General features: G+C 48.3%; 1 protein-coding gene and 1 pseudogene across 1 annotated transcript in view; one reads left to right on the forward strand and one right to left on the reverse strand.

The window, feature by feature from the left end:
* The window catches only part of LOC147096368 (zinc-binding protein A33-like), a 766,539-nt gene that overhangs the window by 216,636 nt on the left and 526,300 nt on the right, over positions 1-23,603 (forward strand). The window lies entirely within an intron of this gene.
* LOC147096374 (zinc-binding protein A33-like) lies at positions 10,522-23,430 on the reverse strand (annotated as a pseudogene).

Below are 23,603 nucleotides of genomic sequence, written 5' to 3' on the forward strand. Positions count from 1 at the left end.
GGGAGGGGGAAAGTGGGGAGGAAGGGGAAGGGGGAGGGGGAAAGGGGGGAGGAAGGGGAAGGGGGGAGTGGAAAAGGGGGGAGGAAGGGGAAGGGAGGAGGGGAAAAGGGGGGGTGGAAGGGGAAGGAGGGGAAAAGGGGGGAGGAAGGGGAAGGAGGGGAAAAGGGGGGAGGAAGGGGAAGGAGGGGAAAAGGGGGGAGGAAGGGAAGGGGGGGAAGGGGGGAGGAAGGGGAAGGGGGGAAAAGGGGGGAGGAAGGGGAAGGGGGGGAAGGGGGGAGGAAGGGGAAGGGGGGAAAGCGGGGAGGAAGGGGATGGGGGAAAGGGGGGAGGAAGGGGAGGAGGGGAAAAGGGGGGAGGGAGGGGAAGGGAAGGAGGGGGAAGGGGAGGGGAGGAGGGGAATGGAGGGAGGGGGAAGGGGAGGGGAGGGGAGGAGGGGAATGGAGGGAGGGGGAAGGGGAGGAAGGGAAGGGGAGGAGGGGAAGGAAGGAGGGGGGAAGGGGAGGGGAGGGGATGGGGAGGGGGGGAAGGAGGGGGAAGGAGGCGGAAGGGGAGGGGGAAGGAGGGGGAGGGGGAGAAGGGGAGGGGGAGGAGGGGGAAGTGGAGAGGGGGGGAATGGGAGAGGGGAGAAGGGAAGGGGAGAGAGGGGGGGAAGGGGAGAGGGGGGGAAGGGGAGAGGGGGGAAGGGGAGAAGGGAAGGGGAGAGAGGGCGGAGAGGGGAGAAGGGGGAGGAGGGGAGAGGGAGGGGGAGGAGGGAAGGGGAGAGGGAGGGGGAGGAGGGAAGGGGAGAGGGATGGGGAGGAGGGGGGGAGGGAAGGAAGGGGAGGGGAGGAGGGGGGAGGAGGAGGAGGGGAGGAGGGGGAAGGAGGAGGAGGGGAGGGGAGGGGAGGGGGGAAGAAGGAGGAGGGGAGGAGGATGGGAGGAGGGGAGGGGGAAGGAGGAGGGGAGGAGGGGGAGGGGGAAGGAGGAGGAGGGGAGGGGGGGGAAGGAGGAGGGGGGAGGAGGAGGGGGGAGGGAAGGAAGGGGAGGGGGGAGGGGAGGAAGGGGAGGAGGAGGAGGGGAGGAGGGGGAAGGAGGAGGAGGGGAGGGGGGAAGGAGGAGGAGGGGAGGAGGGGAGGTGGGGGCGGGGGAAGGAGGAGGAGGGGAGGGGGGAAGGAGGAGGAGGGGAGGAGGAGGGGGAAGGAGGAGGAGGGGAGGAGGAGGGGGGGGAGGAAGATGAGGGAGGAGGAGGAGAGGAAGGGATGGGGGAGGAGAGGGAGGGTAGTGGGAGGGGGGGAGTGGGAGTAGAGGGAGAGGGGAGGGGGGAGGGGAGGAGAGGGAGGTGAGTGGGAGGAGGGGAGTGGAGGGGAGGGGGGAGGAGAGGGAGGGGAGTGGGAGGAGAGGGAGGGGAGTGGGAGTAGAGGAGGAGGGGGAGGGGGAGTGGGAGGAGGGGGGCCTGGGGTGAGGAGGAGGAGGGGGGACCGGGGGGAGGAGGAGGGGGGACCGGGGGGAGGAGGAGGAGGAGGGAGGAGGAGGGAGGAGGAGGGGGGACCGGGGGGAGGAGGTGGAGGGACCGGGGTGAGGAGGATGGGGGCCTGGGGTGAGGAGGAGGGCAGCCTGGGGTGAGGAGGAGGGGGCCCAGGAGGAGGGGGGACCGGGGTGAGGAGGAGGAGGGGGGACCGGAGTGAGGAGGAGGAGGAGGAGGAGGGACCGGGGTGAGGAGGAGGGGGACCAGGAGGAGGGGGGACCGGGGTAAGGAGGAGGGGGGTGTACAGTGAGGAGGAGTCTGCACTATAATGTGTTGAACTTTGTAGCAGATTACTACACAGGGGAAACTTATTTAAATTGTCACTTCACCTGACGAAGGAGCAGCGCTCTGAAAGCTTGTGATTTCAAATAAAACTGTTGGACTATAACCTGGTGTTGTGTGACTTCTTACATTTGTCCACCCCAGTCCAACACCGGCATCTCCACACCATATTTAAATTGTGTTTGCAGCGAGTTGTTGTGATCTGGATGTACTATTGAAATGTACTCACGCTCATAATGTAGGAAAGGTGGAAGCCGATTTGTGCACAGCAAGCTCCCACAAACAGCAATGTGACAATGACCAGATAATCTCTGTTTTAGTGATGTTGATTGAGGGATAAATATTGGCCAGGACACTGGGGATAATTCCCCCTGCTCTTCCTCAAAATAGTGCCATGGGATCTTTTACGTCCACCTGAGAGGGTAGACTGGGCCTCGGGTTAAGGTCTCATCCGAAAGAGGCGCCTCTGACAGTGCAGCACTCCCTCAGTACTGCACTGGGAGTGTCAGCCCAGACTTTTGTGCTCAAGGTTCTGGAGTGGGACTTGAACCCACAACCTTCTGACTCGGAGGTGAGGGTGCTGCCCACTGAGCCTCGGCTGACACAACATGCAGGACACCACAAAAGCAGTTCTGCTGACTCTCTCTCCCGGGGCTTTCGCTGTGTGATTTTAGCAGAGGCACCAGACCTGCAGTTATGACCCTCTCTTGGAGACTTGGACTGTTTGACTGTGAGATCGGCCGAGAGTGAAGTGGTTTTATTCACACAAGTAAACCCATTCCACAGGGAGTGTGGATGTGATGGAAAGTTTAAATGTGATATTCTCTTGCCCTTCTGATTCTCTCCTTTATAATTGGCCTGTTTTTTAAAAAATTTCATTTGTGTCTGGCAATGTTAGATTAATGGAAATATCCAGGCACTTTGTCCAGATTTGTTTTGAACTAACCGTTTACCAGAGGGAATATATTCTGCGTGTCTGCTGTGTTGAAGCCATGGCTCTTGTGCCTAATATTGGTGCAGACTTGCTTCTGAGTTAAGAATCTACTAGGCGGGAAAATAAGAACATAACATAAGAATTAGGAGCAGGAGTCGGCCATACGGCCCTTGGAGCCTGCTCCGCCATTCAATAAGATCACGGCTGATCTTCAACCTCAACTCCACTTTCCCGCTCGATCCCCATATCTCTTGATCACCCCAGAGTCCAAAAATCTCTCGCTCTGTCTTGAATATACTCAATGACTGGGCATCCACAGCCCTCTGGGGGAGAGAATTCCAAAGATTCACAACCCTCTGAGAGACGAAAGTCCTCATCTCAGTCTTAAATGGCCGACCCCTTATCCTGAGACTGTGACCCCTAGTTCTAGACTCTCCAGCCAGGGGAAACAACCTCTCAGCATCGACCCTGTCAATCCCCCTCAGAGTCTTGTATGTTTCAGTGAGCTCACCTCTCATTCTTCTAAACTCCAGAGAGTATAGGCACAATCTACGGAGGAGGAGGAGTGAGGGGATGGTGAGGAGGAGGGGGTGTGGAGTATGGGAGTGGGGAGAGGAGGGATGGGGGTGAGGAGGAGGGGAGATGGGAGAGGAGGAATGGGAGGTGAGGAGGAGGGGAGATGGGAGAGGAGGGGTGAGGAGGAGGAGGGGTAATGGGGCTGATGAGGGGGGATCAGGACTGTGGGGTTGAGGATGGGGGGGGTTGAGGAGATTGGGGTGGTGGGGATGAGGGGGATTGGGGGAAGGAAGAGTGAAGTCTCTCAAATTTTGTAATTCAGTATTTCTATGTCTTTCTGCCTCTGACTTACCAGCGTGTTATTTCTGTTGCTGTCTGCTGGTCAGTAACTTCTGCAATGATGCCATTATTTCCTTTGGGGAATTGACGCTGTGTTTTATAAGTTAGGACAAGGGCTCTCTGTGTGAGCAGGGGGACGGGGGAGGGTGGTGTGCCAGTGTTTACAGGGGCTCCCTGGATGTGTGTCACAGGGGGTCCTCAGCAGGGAATAGTTTGGAAGCCTCTCCTGTTGGTAGTCTGACAGTTTCTAGCAGAGGGCAGGCCATGCTGCAATAATGGTGTGTATTAATCCCGTAGAAAGACAGACTTGCATTTATATAGCGCCTTTTACAAGCTCAGGACATCCCAACGCGCTTTACAGCCAATGAAGTACTTTTGAAGTGTAGTCACTGTTGTAATGTAGGAAACGCAGCAGCCAGTCAGCTTTGCAGAACACCTCTGTTCAGTCCGTAAGGGGGACCCCGAGCTTCCGGTCACTTGTCATTTCAATTCACCGCCCCATTCCCACTCGGACCTCACCATCCTTGGCCTCTTGTATTGTTCCACGGAAGCTCAACGTAAACTCGAGGAACAGCACCTCATCTTCCGATTAGGCACTCTGCAGCCTTCCGGGCTCAATATCGAGTTCAACAATTTCAGATCATAACCTTGGCCCCTATTACATTTTTACTTATATTTTTATCCACCCCTTTGTTTTGTTTTCCCCCCGCTTTCCTTTTTTTTCTCTCTCCCACATGGCAGCTGTCTCTCATCCTGCCAGAACATTTCACACCTAATCTGAGCCGTCTTTTGTCTCCACTTGTCCTATCACCATCTCGTCTGGTTTTGAATACCTCTTAATGTCTCTCCACTTCTTTTGTTCTCTCCCAGCCCTGCCTTTCGATCTATTTCATTTCCTTTCCAGTTTTGCAAAAGGGTTCGACCCGAAACATCGACTCTAATTTCTCTCCATGGATATTGCCTGGCCTGCTGAGTTTTTCCAGCATTTTCTGTTCTTATTTTGAACAAACTCTTTTTGTTTTCACAGGAACAGTCGAATCAATCGCAGAACCTCATCGACTTTGAATTGTCTAAATTGTGCTATATTTTGGACGAGAAAGAGTGGAACTTGGTCGAAGAACTGAATGAGGAAAAGGAGGATATTTTATTCAGAATGGAGACAAATCTGCAAGAAATCCGAGACAATTCACAAGAAGCTTTTCTTGTACATAAATGACCTGGACTTGGGTATAGAAAGTACAATTTCGAAGGTTGCGGATGATGCAAAACTTGGTAACATCGTAAATAGTGAGGAGGATAGTGGGAGACTTCAGGAGGATATAGACAGACTGCTGAAATTGGCAGATGCAATTTCAGTGTGAAGTGATGCACTTCAGGATGACCAACACGGAGAGGCAGTATAATCTAAATGGTCCTATTTTGAGGGGCTGCAAGAGCAGAAGGACCTGGGGGGCCTGTTCACAAATCTTTGAAGGTGGCGGGACAAGTTGGTGAGGCAGTCAAGAAAGCTCGTGGGATACTTGGCTTTGAATTCAAAAAGAAGGAAGTGGTGCTAAAGCTTTTCAAATCACTGGTTAGGCCTCAGCTGGAGGATTGTGTTCAATTCTGGGCACCACACTTTAGGAAAGATGTCAAGGCCTTGGAGATGGTACAAAGGAGGTTCACCAGGATGATACCGGGGATGAGATACTTCAGTTATGTAGAGAGATTGGAGAAGCTGGAATTGTTCAAATTAGAGCAGAGAAGGTTAAGGGGAGACCTAATTGAGGTTTTCACAATTATGTGCAGTTTTGATGGAGCAAATAAGGAAGAAACTGTTTCCTCTGGCGAGTGGGTCAGCAACCAGAGGTCATAGATTTAAAATAACTGGTAAAAGAACTAGAGGTGAAATGAGGAGAAATGTTTACAGACGGAGGGTTGTTAAGATCTGGGACACACGACCTGACAGGCTGGAGGAAGCAGATTCCATAGGAACTTTCAAAAGGCAATTGGACATGTACTTGAAGAGGACTCATTTTCAGGGTTATGGGGAAAAACTGGGGTGTGGGAATAAATTGGACAGCTCTTTCAAAGAGCCGGCACAGGCATAACGGGCCAAATGGCCTCCTCCTGTGCTGTAAGGTTCTATGATTCTAAGCTCAGCAAAGGTTACCGTACATAGAGATGGGATTGAATGAGCAGGACGCACTCACCTTGCTCACAGTAACACGGTTACTTTGGTCTCTTAAACTCCTCCCTCGTTGCATTTAAGCTTTTAAAAATTACTTCCATGGCTGCTGCTCCTGGACATTTCTCAATCCCAGATTATGTGAAACTGGCTCATTCTATGGCCACTGCTCCAAAGTCTCCTCAGTCACTAACCATCATCGAGTCAAAATGTGCATTGCCTCCCGTGGCTTCACTAATGCAATGGGCCGTGAAGCAGTCCTGCATTATATTTATCAAACTAGATTCAGAACCACTTTGGTATCCACTTGGTTGGTTGAAGGAGACATTAACATAACCTGCTTTCCCATTCCCTTCTCATCTCTTCACAGAGTAAAATGCCTGCCGCCTTATTCTGATCTGACGGTGTGTAGTTAATGGTGTAACTTTGCACTACCCACGGGATGAACATCTTTAATCTCCTGGGTGTCTTTGACATCCAGGGCCACATCACATCCTTCCTGTCTACTATCCCCGAATACTAAATTCTTTGTTTTTTTATTCATTCACAGAATGGGTTGTGGAAATCTGGAACTCTCTCCCTCAAAAGACTGTGGATGCCAGGATCAAACAATTCAAAATTTCCAAGACTGAGACGGGTAGATTTCTGTTGGTTAAGGGCATCAAGGGATATGGAGCAAAGGCGGGTAAATGCAGTTGAGGTACAGATCAGCCATGATCGAACTGAATGGTGGAACAGGCTCGAAGGGCTGAATGGCCTCCTCCTGTTCCTGTGCACCATCCTCTGCAGTCAGCCATGTTTATAATATTCCCACAACACTGTAGTTCCCGAGTGCTACAGCAGCCTCGTGTTTCAGAATTGCTGATTCCTAATACATTCAGTATTCACATCTATACAGCTTACTGTAGATGTTCCCATCTTTTGGCCCCTAGTTTACCCTTGTTAATGTTACCTGGTTCTTGTATATCACCCACCTGCTGTCTAGATTCCACTCTTTAATCAATGTCATGTGGGATCACATTTCCTCCTGGCCTTCTCCCTCCTATCCAATGGAAATGCTTCTTGCAGCTACTTCAACGTTCCTGACCAGTTCCATTGTTTTTATTTGGCCATCTCGCTCCCTTTGTTATCACAAGGAGAACGCCATTTACTTTTCAAAGTCCCAGTATTATTTTCACAGAGGATTGACAGTTATTCATATTCGCGATTTTCTTTGCAAACATCTTTTTCACCATAAACAGGAAGTATAACAAAGGAAATTGCCTTGATTTTCTAGGCCATCCTTACATGGGAGGTTTCAGAGCCCTTACATGATTTCTTACATTGTCATTTAGCCCTTCCTGCTCCTCCAGTACCTTTTGTCATTTATCTTCAATGTGCACAGACCTATCTCTAGGTAACCAACTCATCATCGTTACCACACTCATCACTACCCACCTCCCTACAGCCAGAATCTCCCTGCACCTCACCAACTGCATCTTTGTCCGAACCGTGTCCCCTGGCTTCTGAATTACTTCTTCCTCCATAACTTGGCCTTCTGCATTAGGAGTTAGTGCTTGATCTAATTGAATGGTGGAACAGGCTCGAGGGGCTGAATGGCCGACGACTCCTCCTATGTTCCTGTATCTGCACATTGTTGTGTCTTTCTCAGTGTCTTTACAAGTGTTCCTCCTGTCGTCAGTGCATCCTCTATTATCATGTGTGCTCGGTTTCCTCCAGCACTTATTTCTGTTTCTTGCTGACCCTGTACCTGTTTGCAAAAATCCCAGTCACAGCTCCCCAGTGCCTCGCCCTTAATATTGAGTACCAGCCCATCCACTTCACTAAACTTTGACTCAATTAGTCCAATACTATCCACTCGCCTTTGCTAATTAGCTTTACAATCGTTTCCTTCCATTAGTTCTCGTCCAGTCCTCTCAAAGGCCCAAAGCTTTTCCTTCAGGTTTTTGGCAGCTGAGATCAGCGAGTTGCTCCACACTTTACTATTGACTCTCGAGCTCTTTCATGCTGCAAAGTCGAGCCTTGTTTAGTCTGTTTGAGCTCTGCCAGCAGTCTACTGTGAGTTAACATTTGTGTTTCTGTCTATTTCGGGAGAGTACGCCCGAGGAGCAGAGGTACGACACGCTCTCCAAAAATAACTGAACAACATTATAAAGTAGGATATTGAAGAGCTTGTTTTATTTTCTGCTGTTAAATATTTCATATTTACATTATTAGTGAAGACGACCATCAGCCAAACATAGCGGAAGGCAGCCTGTCTCTGGGAGCATTTAAAGGACCCACCCAGTATAGAGTGTGGAGACCTGTAATGGACATTCTCAGCCCTGGTACGGAGGGCCTTTCCTGTTTTCTTACTTAACCTGTAAAATCCCCAATAAGTGTGCTCATCGTAAGAATACCTGACGAGTACAAAAATGTAAATATTATTCATACTGACTTCAAATAAGAAAATAAATGAAATGGAAGTATGTAATGTCCGATTCATGAATTATATAATGCAACAATCAAATAATAATCACAACATTTTTTAAAGCAATTGACCAATTTATTCAATTCATTAGTAAGAAACACTGATCTAAATCATTAATCTGTCACAGTGGGTAGTTTCATGGCTTAAAACTGAAAAAATAATGCACAAGGATATTCACAACTGATTTGGTCAAATCACTTTCGATCACCTCCTGACTCCCCAAAGCCTTTCCACCACCTACAAGGCACAAGTCAGGAGTGCGATGGAATACTCTCCACTTGCCTGGATGAGTGCAGCTCCAACAACACTCAAGAAGCTCAACACCATCCAGCACAAAGCAGCCCGCTTGATTGACACCCCACCCACCACCTTAAACATTCACTCCCTCCACCACCGGCGCACTGTGACTGCAGTGTGTACCATCTACAAGATGCACTGCAGCAACTCGCCAAGGCCTCTTCAACAGCACCTCCCAAACCCGCGATGTCTACCACCTAGAAGGACAAGGGCAGCAGGGGCATGGGAACACCACCACCTCCAAGTTCCCCACCATCCTGACTTGGAAATATATCGGTCGTTACTTCACTGTCGCTGGGTCAAAATCCTGGAACTCCCTCCCTAACAACACTGGGAGAACCTTCACCACACAGACTGCAGCGTTTGAAGAAGGCGGCTCAGCAACACCTTCAGGACAATTAGGGATGGGCAGTAAATGCTGGCCTCGCCAGCGACCCCCACATCCCAGGAATGAATAAAAAAAATCCAGAAGAAACTTTCAACATGGAATGTTCGCACTTCTATGAAAAAAGAATAAGAAACGTACTTGAAGGGGGCGGAACACGAGGGAGGTTGAAAATATTTGTAAACAAAATGAAGTAAATCAGAAAGTAATGGTTAAATGATGTCAGAAATATGTTTTTTTAAATCTAGATTTTAGGAGCGAGAGAGAGATCTGTTTAAAAAAAATGAAAAGAAACTTTGTCTGATTTCCGAGCGGCCTCCAGCGGGTGTTTGAAGAGCAGCTGGTTCGGTCGCTCAACGCGCCCACACTCCGCTCATTTGTATCTGAAAATTACAATCCGGGTCCTCTGTACTTCACGGGACCCCGGTTTGCAAATGACGTTGTTTCCCCCTGAAACAGGCGGGCGTTCCCGCTGCCCATCTCAGGACCCTACCCAAGGTGGCGATGGCTGAAGCTCCAGTGTAAACTTTAGTGTCATTTCCAGGCGACTCTCACTCCGGTTACACCAGGCGGCAGCTCTTAAAATCAGCCCCATTAGTTCAGGATAGGAACAGGAAGAGGCCATTCAGCCCCTCGAGCCTGTTCCACCATTCAATGAGATCATGGCTGATCTGTGACCTAACTCCATACACCCGCCTTTGGCCCATATCGCTTAATACCTTTGGTTAACAAAAATCTATCAATCTCAGGATTAAAATTAACAATTGACCCAGCAGCAATTGCGGTTTGTGGAAAAGTGTTCCAAAATTCTACCACCCTTTGTGTGTAGAAGTGTTTCCTAATTTCACTCCTGAAAGATCTGGCTCCAATTTTTAGATTCTGTCCACTAGTCCTAGACTCCCCAAGCAGCAGAAATAGTTTCTCTCTATCTACCCTCTACCCTATCAGTTCCCCTTAATATCTTGAAAACTTTGATTAAATCAGCCCATAACCGTCTAAATTCCAGGGATGGGCATTGTAAGGAGCCAGAGTCTGGAGCAAGGTGTAAATAAAACAAACAACACGTTTAGTTCCCCAGCCCTACACAGGCCCTTGCTGATCTTTCAGTTCCCAGTTCCGATGCAGGGTGTATTCCCGGAATGTTAACCTGTCTTCTCTCTCCACAGGTGATGACCTTGTCCACTCTCTATTGTAAACACTCCACACACTTGAATGTTCTGATCATTTCCATCCCCTGGGTTTTCCCATGTTTCTGACACTCCCTCCTGTTCCCTTTTGATTTCACTTCTATCTGGTGCCCCTTTTACTTTTTCCTTCCCTCGGGTATTATTTAATTTGCCGTGTCTCGGATGGTCCCTTTGTCATGCCCTTCCCACTGGTGTTCTATCTCACCCTAGTTCCTCTCCCCTGCCCCTCTTTACCTTTAACTTCCCAGCTGGAGTCTCTGGTTCCCTTGGTGTATTTCTGCCCATGTTTTAATTCTCCTCTGTCTCTGGGCCCCGATGATTCTCGATGTTCTTGAGGTTTTTATTTAATTTTACAGGAGTCTCTGGAACAGTTGCCACAAGTTTGTTCCCCTGCACCGATTAAACAAACAAATCTCACCAACAACACATTGTCACTGGGTTGTAGCCGCCCTGACCTCAGGTGACATTTGGACCATCCGCACCACCTGTGACTGAGACCGACGCCCATCAGTTTGCAGCTGGCAGGAGGCAGGGTGAAATTATGGGATGGACCTGTTAGTGACCTTTAACCCCGCAGATTGTCAGCGGGGCAGAGTTTTTCCCGCCGTCATTCCATCCCGGATTGAAGAAGGGAAAGATTCTCTCAGTGAAAGTGTGGGTGAAAGTGTGGAGATGGGACATGTTGTCCGCATTGTAAAATGACACCTGTCCGCCCTCATAGTCCAGGTACACCCCGATCTTCCGGGGCTTCACACTCGGGGTGAGGGGGGTCGGTGAAGGGGAGGTGTTGGCTAAAAAGCCAATTCCAGGGAACAGCCTCATGATCCAGTATCCGGTCTCAGGTATCAGGTCGATTCCTTTTCCTCTCAGCGGACTGTCGGGTCACTCCCACAACCCACCATGTCTTGTTCCCCACCTCCAGCTCCCAGTAGTGTCTCCTTGATGTGAATCCCTCCGATCCCAGGACACAGGCCCTGTAATCAAACCACTCCGGGGTGTCAGGGAGCGGCTGTCGTTTGTCTCCGAGTCTCACACTGGTCCGGTCCTCAGACAGGATGAGCCGGGGATTCGCTGTGTTCGGATCCAGAGTCAGAGAGGCTGGAGCTGGGGGAAAGTTAAAATAACACAGTCAGTGATTTCGTTTCTTGCTGTGATTTGTTCAAATACTTTCCTTTCTAAAGTGCCCAGTGGGGCTCTGTGTTGTATTCATAGAATCTGCTGCCACTCCAGGGTTGACGGCCGAGAGGGGAGAGAGAAGGGAGACAGAGCGGGAGGGGCGAGAGAGCAGTTGGGGGAGGGGAGAGAGAGCGGGTGGGGAGGGGAGAGTTAGCGGGTGGGGGAGGGGAGTTAGATGCAAGTGTCTGGTTCAGCCTGAGACAGTGGCCAAGGAGGGGATGGAGTTGGTGGTCAGAATGCAGGGTTGTTGAGAATTTCCAGGGACGATGGCTTAAATCTTCTCAATGTTTAACTGGAAAAAATTCTGCTTCCTCCATAACTGGATTCCAGTTAAGCTGTCTGACAACACAATGGAAGTTATGCTGAACTTTTATAAAGTGCTGGTTAGGCCATAACTGGAGTATTGCATCCCGTTCTGGTCACCACACTTTAGGAAGGATGTGAAGGCCCTTGAGAGGGTGCAGAGGAGATTTACCAGAATGGTTCCGGGGATGGGGGATCTTAGCTACATGGACAGGTTGGAGAAGCTGGATTTGTTTTCATTGGAGCAAAGGAGGTTGCGGGGTGATTTGATAGAAGTGTACAAGATTATGACAGGTTTGGATAGGCTAGACGGGGAAAGGCTGTTCCCACTAGTTGATGGTACAAGGACTAGGGGCCACAGATATAAGGTTTTAGGCAAGAGATCCAGGGGGGATGTGAGGAAAAACTTTTTCTTACAGCGAGTGGTGAGGACCTGGAACACTCCGCCGACGGAAGTGGTGGAAGTGGACACAATGTTTTCAAGGGGAGACTGGATAGGTACTTGAGGGAAATAAACTTGCAGGGCTACGGGGATAGAGCGGGGGAATGGGACTGACTGGATTGCTCCACAGAGAGCCGGCACGGGCCCGATGGGCCGAATGACCTCCTTCTGTGCCGTTATGACCTTATGACAATGGCAGTGCAGGGGCCATGAGATGGGTGCAGAGGAAGAGCTGGGTGTCATCGGTGTATATCTGGAAACTGACCCCCTTTCTGTGGTTGAGGTTGGCAAGTGGTCACATGTAGATCAGTGAGAGAAGAAGATTAAGAATAAATACTTGAGAATCTCCTGGGGTGCCGTGCGGAGGCGGGAAGAGAAGCCATTGCTGGAGATACTCTGGCTATGATCAAATAGTTAATGTGAACCAAGTAAAGGCAGTCCCACTGAGTAGGCCAATTGAGGAGAGACATTGGAGGAGAATGGTCAATGTTTGCAGAGAGCTCCAGGAGGATGAGGAGGGAAAATGCGCTATACTCACTGTCACAGAGCATGTCATTTGTGGCCTTTATTAGGGCCACTTTGGGGCTATGATGACAGGAATGAAAATCTGGTTAGTGTGGTTCAAACATGCAGTTGTGGAAAATGGCCAGGGATTTCAGAAGTGATTGCACGGTCAAGGACTTTGTAGAAGAAAGTAAGGTTGGAGATCAAGTGCAAGGACAGAGGGATAGAGGGTGGGTAATTTTGAGGGAGGGTGTGTTGACACAGGATTTGAAAAGGAGCTGGATAGGACATGAGGAGAGGGAACCAGTTACAATGTGAGCCAGCATGAAACCAGGAAGAGAAGTTGGGTGGGCAGCAGTTTAGTGGGAATGGGGTCAATGGAGCAGGAGGTGGGTCCAGCAGTGAATACAATCTCAGTAAGACAGGCAGCCTGGCTTCTGATTGGTTACTTGCACCATGGATATGTAAAATAAAGAGAATAATGCAGCGAGAGAATAAAAATAAAAATACCAAACATTGAACCGAATGTTGATGTTTTATCCAGTAGGAACATTGGTATAAAATATCAGAACATACATTGATGTGAATTTAAGAACTGAAGTAAGAACTGTGAATAACTCAAAGCAGATCAGAGAAAGTGGGTGAGAGTCTAGGTGGAAGTGAGTGATGGTGGGATTAGTGTCACTGTGTGAAGCTGCTTTCAAAGGTGATGTGATGACTTTCTAGCATGGTTCTAAACTCAGGTTTAAGCAGCTGTTTTCAAAGGCCACAAGGAAAGTACTGTTGTGACTAAAATATTTCACAGGTAAGACAGAGTCCAGCAGAGGAGTTAGAGAAATTGACGGGACTGAAGGCCGATAAATCCCCAGAGCCTGATAATCTACATCCTAGGGTAGTTAAAGAAGTGGCCCTAGAAATAGTAGACACATTGCTGGTCATCTTCCAACATTCAATGGAATCTGGAACAGTACCCATGGATTGGCGGGTAGCTAATGTTACCCCACTATTCAAAAAAGGTGGTAGAGAGAAAATGGGGAATTACAGACCGGTAAGCCTGACATCGGTAGTGGGGAAAATGCTAGAGTCCATTATAAAAGATTTAATAGCAGAGCCCTTGGAAAACAGTGACCGGATCGGACAAAGTCAACATCGATTTACAAAAGGTAAATCGTGCGTGACTAATCTACTGGAATTTTTTGAGGATGTAACTGGTAAAATAGATAAGGGAGAACCAGTGGATGTGGTGTATTTGGACTTTCAAAAGGCTTTCAATAAGGTCCCGCATAGGAGATTAGCGTGTAAATTTAAGGCACATGGGATTGGGGGCAAGGTACTGGCTTGGATAGAGAACTGGTTGGCAGACAGGAAGCAAAGAGTTGGAATAAACAGCTCTTCTTCTGAGTGGCAGGCAGTGACTAGTGGGGTACTGCGGGGATTGGTCCTTGGACCCCAGCTATTCACAATATATATTAATGATCTGGACGAGGGAACTAGATGTAATATCTCCAAGTTTGCAGACGACACAAAGCTGGGTGGGCATGTGTGCTGTGAGGAAGATGCCGAGAAACTCCAGTAGGATTTGGACAGGTTGGGTGATTGGGCAGAAGCATAGCAGATCCAATATAACGTGGATAAATGTGAGGTTATCCACTTTGGTGTCAAAAACAAGAAGGCAGATTATTATCTGAATGGCAATAGATTGGGAGAAGGGGAAGTGCAACGAGACCTGGGCGTCCTTGTGCACCAGTCGCTGAAGGTAAGCATGCAGGTGCAGCAGGTGGTTAAGAAGGCAAATGGCATGTTGGCCTTCATAGCGAGAGGGTTTAAGTACAGGAACAAGGATGTCTGGATGCAGTTGTACAGGGCCTTGGTGAGACCACACCTTGAGTATTGTGTGCCGTTTTGGTCACCTTATCTGAGGAAGAATGTTCTTGCCATGGAAGGAGTGCAGCGAAGATTCACCAGGCTGATACCTGGGATGGTAGGAATGACGTATGAGGAGAGATTGGGTCGATTGGGCTGGTATTCGCTGGAGTTTAGAAGAATGAGAGGGGATCACATTAAAACTTATAAAATTCTAACAGGACTAGACAGACTAGATGCAGGAAGGATGTTCCCGATGGTCGGGGAGTCCAGAACCAGGGGTCACAGTCTAAGGATAAGGGGTAAGCCATTTAGGACAGAGATGAGGAGGAATTTCTTCACCCAGAGAGTGGTGAACCTGTGGAATTCTCTACCACAGAAGGCAGTAGAGGCCAATTCATTAAATATATTCAAGAAGGAGTTGGATATATTTCTTAAGGCTAAAGGGATCAAGGGATATGGGGAGAAAGCAGGGGCAGGGTACTGAAATTGGATGATCAGCCAGGATCGCATTGAATGGCTGAGCAGGCTCGAGGGGCCGAATGGCCTACTCCTGCTCCTATCTTCTATGTTTCTGTGTTTCTACGTATAAGGGATGAGTTGGAAATAAATACACTGCAAATACATCTGAAGGATGCTCCTGACAAATGTCTCAAAGCACTTCACACAATGTATTACTTTTGAAGTGTATTTTCTGCTGTGATATAGGGCAGGTTGTCCAATAGGGCAGGGTGTCCAAATTAGACCTCCCCTCTCCTCAGCCCTCACAATTCCACTCTCCAAGCCCAGGCAGCTCTGGCCTATTTGGGTTTACAGTTTTTGCCAGCTTCTTATCAAACTCTCTCTTGAAGCTGCTGATACCCTCAGACAACTCTGCCTCCCTTACTTTCCATACCCTCCGCATAAAGTATTTGGGTGTGATTTACGTTTCAATTTCGCCAGGATTTACACCGTAAACGGTGCAATAAGGGAACAAAAATCACACGCAGCGCTTCCCACCTGGTTCCCACCAAGGCCGCCGGGCAATGATGCAGCAGCCGCGAAATAGGAATCCAGCGGTCCCGCACTAAACATGGGGGAAGCCTCATTAGTCTATGCAAACCGGATCCCATAATGTACATGGGACCCCAATGCAATCTTGGTCTTCCATTGGATGGTGCGTGAGCTGTGCAAGCCCCGCCCAGCAGAACAGTCTGTAGAATGGCCGAACCTGTGGTCCTTAAAGGGACCGCTGGAAACCCCATAGGGAATGATGCAGGGAGTTCGTTCTCTCCGGTGTCCTGGGCAGGATTTACCCCTCAACCAACATCACGAAAACTGGTCATCTGGTCATTATCACATTGCTGTTTGTGGGAGCTTGCTGTGCAGAAATTGGTTGTGGCGTTTCCTCCATTACAACAGTGACTACACTTTAAAAACTCTTCATTGGCTGTAAAACGCTTTGGGACGTCCTGAGGTCTGAAAGGCGGGATATCAAAACACGTCCTTTTCTGTAACAGTTTCTCTGTGGTCAGGAGGTTCCTGAATTGTCCTGCCTGCTGCTGGCCGCTCCTCGGCTTTGCCCCCCACACCCCTCCCCACTGCATCTTCCCGCCATTTTCTCAGTTTGAGACTATCGCGACTTTGTTGTGGACTCTGTGACTGTGTTAAACCTGTGGATGTTTATCTTCTCTCTGCGGTTTAGGATCTTGAGAACTTCAATAAGATCACCCCAAGCCCTCCCTTATCCAGAGCAAAGACTCCTGACTTCCAGACTAGACACGGACATCAGTGATCATTTAATCTGGGGTCTGGGAGCCCGTTCAGTCTCTTCTCATCTGGATTTATAAACCAGGAAAAGGAATATAAGAGTTTTACCGGGGTTAATGGCGTCTATCATTTCTCTCCACGCTGTGTACTGTAAAGGGCCGTTGAACTTTCCGATAGACAGGGCGCCATCTGCTACTGACAGTACTTGACCGTCCTCACTAATCCTGTAAATATTGAACAGTTGATATTATCGATCGATATTTAAAACTTTCCTGAGTTCTTTTACCAAACTGTGCAGAGTTTCAGTAAAGAGCATGTCCTACCTCCTCTTCCGACAAGCTTCCTCCTGAAATAAATAAAACACAAACAGTGAGGAGGATAGTAAAAGACTTCAGGAGGACACAGACAGGCTGGTGAAATGAGCAGACACAGGGCAGGTAGAATTTAACACAGAGAAGTGTGAAGTGAAGCATTTGGAAGGAAGAATGAGGAGAGGCAAAATAAACTAAATGGTACAATTTTAAATGTGGTGCAAGAACAGAGAGACCTGGGGGATCACATTCACAAATCGCTAAGATAATTGGCAAAATAAGGGAGTGGGGATTTTTTAACAATGACTTGTGACGATCTGGAATGCACTGACTGACAGGGTGGAGGAAGCAGATTCCATCGTGATTGACAAAAGGGAATTGGAGAAACACTTGAAGGGTTAATATGATTAATTGCACAGCTCTTTCAAAGAGCCGGCACAGGCACAATGGGCCTTTTGTGCTGTGGGATTCTATGATTGTAATTAGTTGAAAAGCCTGATTTGTGTGTCAGATACTGGAACTCCACATCAGTGTCACTCACAGACACAGTGACTCTCACACCCACCGCACCAGACACACCCACACACTCACAACATGGAACTGGAACTGGATTGCAATCTGAGTGCCAGGAAAATATTAAACTGGAGCAACACGGAAATAATTACAAGCAAAATATCAAGATCAGGACAACTCATTCCCGGGAGGTTGCAGGTATTCCCGGGAATCTGCAGACAGTGTGGGAACCGGTTATTTCAGTGACAACAGAACCGCCCCCGAATAGAGAAAACAATCGGTTTAAATCAGTTTTGAATTATTCAGCAAATGCTGCATTTATTTCAGTTATCATCGGTTATTTTGTGACTGTGTGAAGTTTCACTGAACTGACCCGCAATATAATGGAGGGGGTGCAGCGGCGATTCACCAGGCTGATACCAGGAATGGCGGGAATGACCTATGAGGAGAGACTATGTAGTTTAGGGATGTACACACTGGAGTTTAGAAGATTGAGAGGGGACCTCATAGAAGTGTATAAAATTCTGACAGGTCTAGACAGACTGGATGCAGAAGGAATGTTTCCCTTGGCGGGTGAGAACAGAACTAGAGGACATAATTTAAGGATAAGGGCTAAACCATTTAGGACAGAGATGAGGGGGAATTTCTTCACTCAGAGAGTGGTGAACCTGTGGAACTCATTGCCACAGAGGGCAGTGTATGCCAGCTCATTAAATATATTTAAGAGGGAATTAGATATATTTCTACGGGCAAAAGGGGTTAAGGGTTACGGAGAGAAGGCGGGGACGGGATACTGAATTAAAGGATCAGCCATGATCTCATTAAATGGCGGAGCAGGCACGAAGGGCCGAATGGCCTACTCCTGCTCCTATCTTCTATGTATCTATGTATCTATGTATCTATAATCCTCACCTTCAGAAATGTCAGCCCGTCCTTTTGCTCCATCTGTTTCTGCAACTCCTGAATAGAATTTAAATTCTCTTGAATTTCTCGAAGGTTTTTCTCCATTGTTTCTAGAATCTCCCCCTCTTGTTCCCTGAGATCTCTGATTAAACGCTGCTCTTTCTCACTGAGAATCTGGTGCATTTTAGCGAACTCGGATGTGATGCGGGTCTGCAGACTGCTCGACTGTTCCTACCAAATGAAATGTGAAACATAATTAATGTACCGCGATAAAGGGAACAAAACTAACCGAGATCCCAGAAAATCAGCACAGGGAGACTTTACCCTAACTGCGGAAAGCTGCTGTTTCTGTTTTAATTCCGTCTCTCGAACCGCCGATTTCTTCTCTGTGAGAGAATCTAAGGAACATTTCAGCTGATCCCGGGATTGGGATGAAAATGCCAGAATAAAAGTGTTTGTGAAAACAAGCGAGTGAAAGAGTGGGTCAAGTGAATCTCTTGTTCATTTTACCCTGTAGATCTCAACAGCTTCATTGATGGGCAGGAAGCGGCGCGACTCGTCATCTGCCCGTCTCTCCCCGCAAGGCACGTCACACAGATCAGTTTCTGGTCAGTTTCACAAAACAGCTTCAGTTCTTCCTGATGTTCCTCACAGTGAAGTTTACTTTCCTTCTCTTTCCCATTCAGGTTTAATTTTCGCGCTTTCTGGGCCAGACTCGCTCAGGCCCGATTGACCCAGAGGTTTCTGTCTGCAAATTCCTCTCTACATTCCGGCCCGGAGTTTGTCGCCTCCTGGTGTTCGCGAGGCCGGGTGACACAGGCGCGGCACAAGTTGTGGCCGCACTCCAGTATAACCGGATCGGTGAAGAAATCAAGACAAACGGGACAATTTCAATCCTCAGTGAAACTCTCCGCCTCGTGTCTGGAAGCCAGGATGAGTTTCAGCGCTTCCTGATTCAAACTGCTGGGCTGATATTTCTGTGGGTGGATCAGCCCCGGTTCGCCCATCAAATCCTCCTTCAGTTCCCTGCTGTTACCGTATTTACTCTTACGCTGTTGCAACGTTATATAGCGCACATTAATATTCCTAATCCCTAATAAAAACAGAAAATGCTGGAAACACTCAGCAGATCAGGCAGCATCAGTGGAGGGAAAAACAGAACGTTTCAGGTCGGTGACCTTTGGTCAGAGCTGGAAAGTGTTGGAGATTTAACAATCTGTCAGCAAGTACAGAGCCAGGGAAAGGGGGGAGGGGTGGGCGCGCTGGGAAATAACAACAGGGAGGGTCTGTGATAGGGTGGGGGGCAGGAGTGAATAAATATCAAAAGGGATGATGGTGCAAAGCAAAAGATGGTGGTAATGGGACAAGTAAAGAGACAAAAGGTGGGTCCAGAGGAGGTGTGAATGGTTCCAGCAGAATGGTGACGGTGGTTATGATCTGAAGTTCTTGAACTCAGTGTTGAGGCCGGAAGCTGTAAAGTGCCTAATGGCAAGATTCCTAATCCCTGTCATGATGAACTAACGCTACATTATCAGATGCTGCCTGACCTGCTGAGTGTTTCCAGCATTTCCTGTTGTTATTTCAGATTTCCAGCATCCGCAGTATTTTGCTGTTGTATTAGTGTTTGGTTCACTGCCACTTCTCTCCTCGGAATGCCCACCTTGAAGAAGTTCTGCTCTTCTCTCCGACGGGATTTCCGTTTGTCTCTTCAACCTTGTTCATCTTCATTGCTTTCGGTTTCCCTTCTCGTGTTTGATCAGGTATCTGCCAAGACTCGTTTTCACAACCACATCTCTTTCCTCAGCAACTGTCTCCGGTTCCGACTTATTCCACGTGGATTCCGACTGAAATTCCACCCTTCGTGTTTCGGATCCCCCCAGGATTACAGATATCTCCGAGATATTCAGCGTTCCTCGAACTACTGCTCTCGACACATCCTGAGATCCACGCTCAACGCCATGTGTCGCCACATCAACACTCTCGCCCTCTCCCTTCAGCAGCACCGACGCACTCTATCTCAAAGCTGTCCTGGGCTACAGTTCCATTTCATCCTTCGCCTCATCCGGCGCTTCAACAAAAAACTTGTTTTCTTCCTTTCAGATGTCAAGGATCGCGAACTTCAACAACTCTTGGACACCAGCGCCCCTCCGGAACCTTCTTCCCCTTCACTTTCCTCTGACCCCATCCCTTCTTCCAATCTCACCCCCTGCTGTGTTTTCACTCTCCCCTCTGACCTTCCCCTCTCTGACCCCGAGCGAGGGAGGCTGCCTGACCTGCTGAGTGTTTCCAGCATTTCCTGTTGTTACTACATTATCAGAGCTGCTCATAAGCGGCCGTTTGGAAGAGACAGACGAGTAGATGTCATTTTAAAGACAAAGGCGGGAGTTAACAGTGAACTCAGTAAACGGGAGTGTGAAATATATAAGGACACATTTGAGATGGAAAGTCCGGCTCTCACAAGCGATCTTACAGAGAGAGCTCCGTGACCCTATGAGCCTCTGTCCAGTCTAACCAGGTCCGCAGAGAGAGTTGAGCGACACACATTTTGCCCCGCAGAGTGAATGCCATCGCGATATTCGCCAGAAGAACCGACACACCAGGAGTGCAGCAGACTGGAGTGGACTTGCCCAAGACAGAGTCTTGAGACCAAGACTGACAGCGATCCTGTTCAGTTCCCGAGTTCTCCAATCACTTGTTCTCCACCATTACTCGACTGAACTCGCTCTGTGGGCACAACAATGCCCTGGTGTCAATCATATTGGTTTATGTCGGGCAATTCAAAGCAAGTTAAATACTGCAGCATATATCAAACCCTACACATTAATGGCGAATCCTAATGTGTGTATATTTCCCACATGATTGTGGATATTAATGTGGCATTTTCTAGCTAATCTTTCCCAATGAGGGCCCTGGAACGTGTAATCAAACAATGGGATTGAATGAAATCAATTTTGAGAAGGTGGATTTGATCAGATCCAAGTGTAAGAATACATAAGAATCAGAGGATGATACAGCACAGAAGGAGGCCATTCGACCCATCGTGCCTGTGAACCTTCAGAGACAGTCATCGCTTCTTGGGCCGTTTTTAATGGGGATTCTTTCCTGCAGTACTGATATGCTGCCAGCAGGTGGCAGTAATGCACTTTGTAACAATGACAGACTTGCGATCAAACAGCGTCTCAGGGACTGGGAGGGCAGCACTGCCTGAGATGTGAATCCACAGACCCAAAATACCCGACACACAGTTTGAGTAACTCGAGAATCTTTTCTATTTCCGAAAACAAACGTCATTTACTCAAACATATACGAAACAAGCTCGAAATACATTCTGTACAGTATAAAGTCATCTTGGATTTCAAGCCTCACTTTCAATGCATCAATGCTCTCAACTTCAACCACCCAATGAGGCAGCGAGTTCCACATTCTCACCAATCTCCATGTAAAGAAATTCCTCCTAATATTGAGGGAAAGTTGACACTCCAAGGCCTTCCAGCATCAGTTGATGTTTTTTCTTGGCCAGTGTCCCTGGGAAGGATCCATTGAGCACAGAGACCTGTGTTATGGAGTTGCCTGGGAGGACCCCGCCTTGGCAGAACAGCCCAAGCACTAATCTTTGCCGTACCCCACTAGTTACAGCCTGCCATCCCGAAAATGACCTGTTTATTCCTACTCACTGTTTTCTGCCCATTAACCAATCCTCAATCCATGCTAATATATTACCCCCAATCCCATGAGCCCTAATCTGGTTTAATTACCTCTTGTGTGGCACCTTATCGAATACCTTCTGAAAATCCAAATACACCACATCCACTGGTTCCCCCTTATCTATTCTGCTCCTTACAACCTCAACAAACTCTAACAGATTTGTCAAACACGATTTCCCTTTCATAAATCCGTGTTGACTCGGCCCAATCCTATTATTATTTTCTAAGTGCCCTGTTACCACATCCTTAATAATAGATTCTAGCATTTTCCCTACTGCTGACGTTAGGCTAACTGGTCTGTAGATCGCCGTTTTCTCTCTCCCTCCTTTCTTAAATAGTGTGGTTATATTTGCTACCTTCCAATCTGCAGGAACCGTTCTAAAATCTATGGAATTTGGGGAAATGACAACCAATGCATCCACTATCTCTTTAGCCACCTCTTTCAAAACCCTAGGATGTAAGCCATCAGGTCCAGGGGATTTATCGGCTTTAAGTTCCATTAATTTCTCCAGTACTTTTTTTTAACTAATGCTAATTTCTTTGAGTTCCTCATTCTCGCTCGATCTTCTCTCCAGACTTCCTCTGCAAACACACATTCCAGAAGCAGGTGGGCAGCCGCCTCTGCCCCAGCTGTGGCTCAGGGGGAGCGCTCTCACCTCTGAGTGCGAGGATTGTGGGATGAAGTCCCACTCCATAGACTTCATCACATAACCCAGGATAACACTCCGGAGCAGCACTGAAGAAACCGCACTGTCAAATGGTGCCGCCTCTCGGTGAGACGGTAAACAGTGGTAGGTGTCAGCTGTGGCGTTTACTGAGTCAGAAGGTCATGGGATCCAGTCTCGCTCCAGACACTTGCTCACATGATCCAGGCTGACACTCCAGTGCAGGACTGAGGGAGCGCTGCACTGTGAGACCTTAAACCGAGGCCCAGTCTGCCCTCTCAGGTGGACTTCAATGATAAACATAAAAATATAAGAAGTAGGAGCAGGAGTAGGCCATACGGCCCCTCGGGCCTGCTCCACCATTCAATAGGATCATGGCTGATCTGAACCTAGACTCACATCCACTTCCCTGCCCACTCCCGTAACCCCTAATTCCCTTATCAGCTAGGAAACTGTCTATCTCCGTTTTAAATTTATTTAATGTCGCAGCTTCCACAGCTCTTTGAGGTAGCAAATTCCATAGATTTACTACCCTCTGAGTGAAGAAGTTTCTCCTCATCTCAGTTTTGAAACGGCAGCCCCTTATTCTAAGATTATGTCCCCTAGTTCTAGTCTCACCCATCAGTGGAAACATCCTCACCGCATCCACCCGATCAAGACCCCTCACAATCTTATATGTTTCGATAAGATTGCCTCTCATTCTTCTGAATTCCAATGAGTAGAGGCCCAACCTACTCAACCTGTCCTCATAAGTCAACCCCCTCATCTCCGGAATCAACCAAGTGAACCTTCTCTGAACTGCCTCGAGAGCAAGTATATCTTTTCTTAAATATGGAAACCAAAACTGTACACAGTATTCCAGGTGTGGCCTCACCAGTACCCTGTATAATTGAAGCAAGACTTCCCTGCTTTTATACTCCATTCCCCTTGCAATAAAAGCCAAGATTCCATTGGCCTTCCTGATCACCTGCTGTGCCTGCATACTAACCTTCGGTGTTTCATGCACCAGGGCCCCCAGATCCCTTTGTACTGTAGCACTTTGCAGTTTCTCTCCATTTAGATAATAACTTGCTCTTTGATTTTTTCTGCCAAAGTGCATAACCTCACACTTTCCAACATTATATTCCATCTGCCAAATTTCTGCCCACTCACTTAGCCTGTCTATGTCCTTTTGCAGGTTTTTAATGTTCTCCTCACTCACTGCTTTCCCTCCCATCTTTGTATCGTCGGCAAACTTGGATATGTTGCACTTGGTCCCTTCCTCCAAATCGTTAATATAGATTGTAATTCCAGGGCACCATTCGAACATCAGCAGTGGAATTCTCCCTGGTGTCCTGACTAACATTTATCCCTCAACCAACACCGAAGAAACAGATACCCTGATGAGTT

The sequence above is a fragment of the Somniosus microcephalus genome, unplaced genomic scaffold (genome assembly GCF_052327205.1).
Source record: "Somniosus microcephalus isolate GS21.2 unplaced genomic scaffold, FLI_Smic_1.0 unresolved_chr1, whole genome shotgun sequence".
In the NCBI taxonomy this organism is placed as follows: Eukaryota; Metazoa; Chordata; class Chondrichthyes; order Squaliformes; family Somniosidae; genus Somniosus; species Somniosus microcephalus.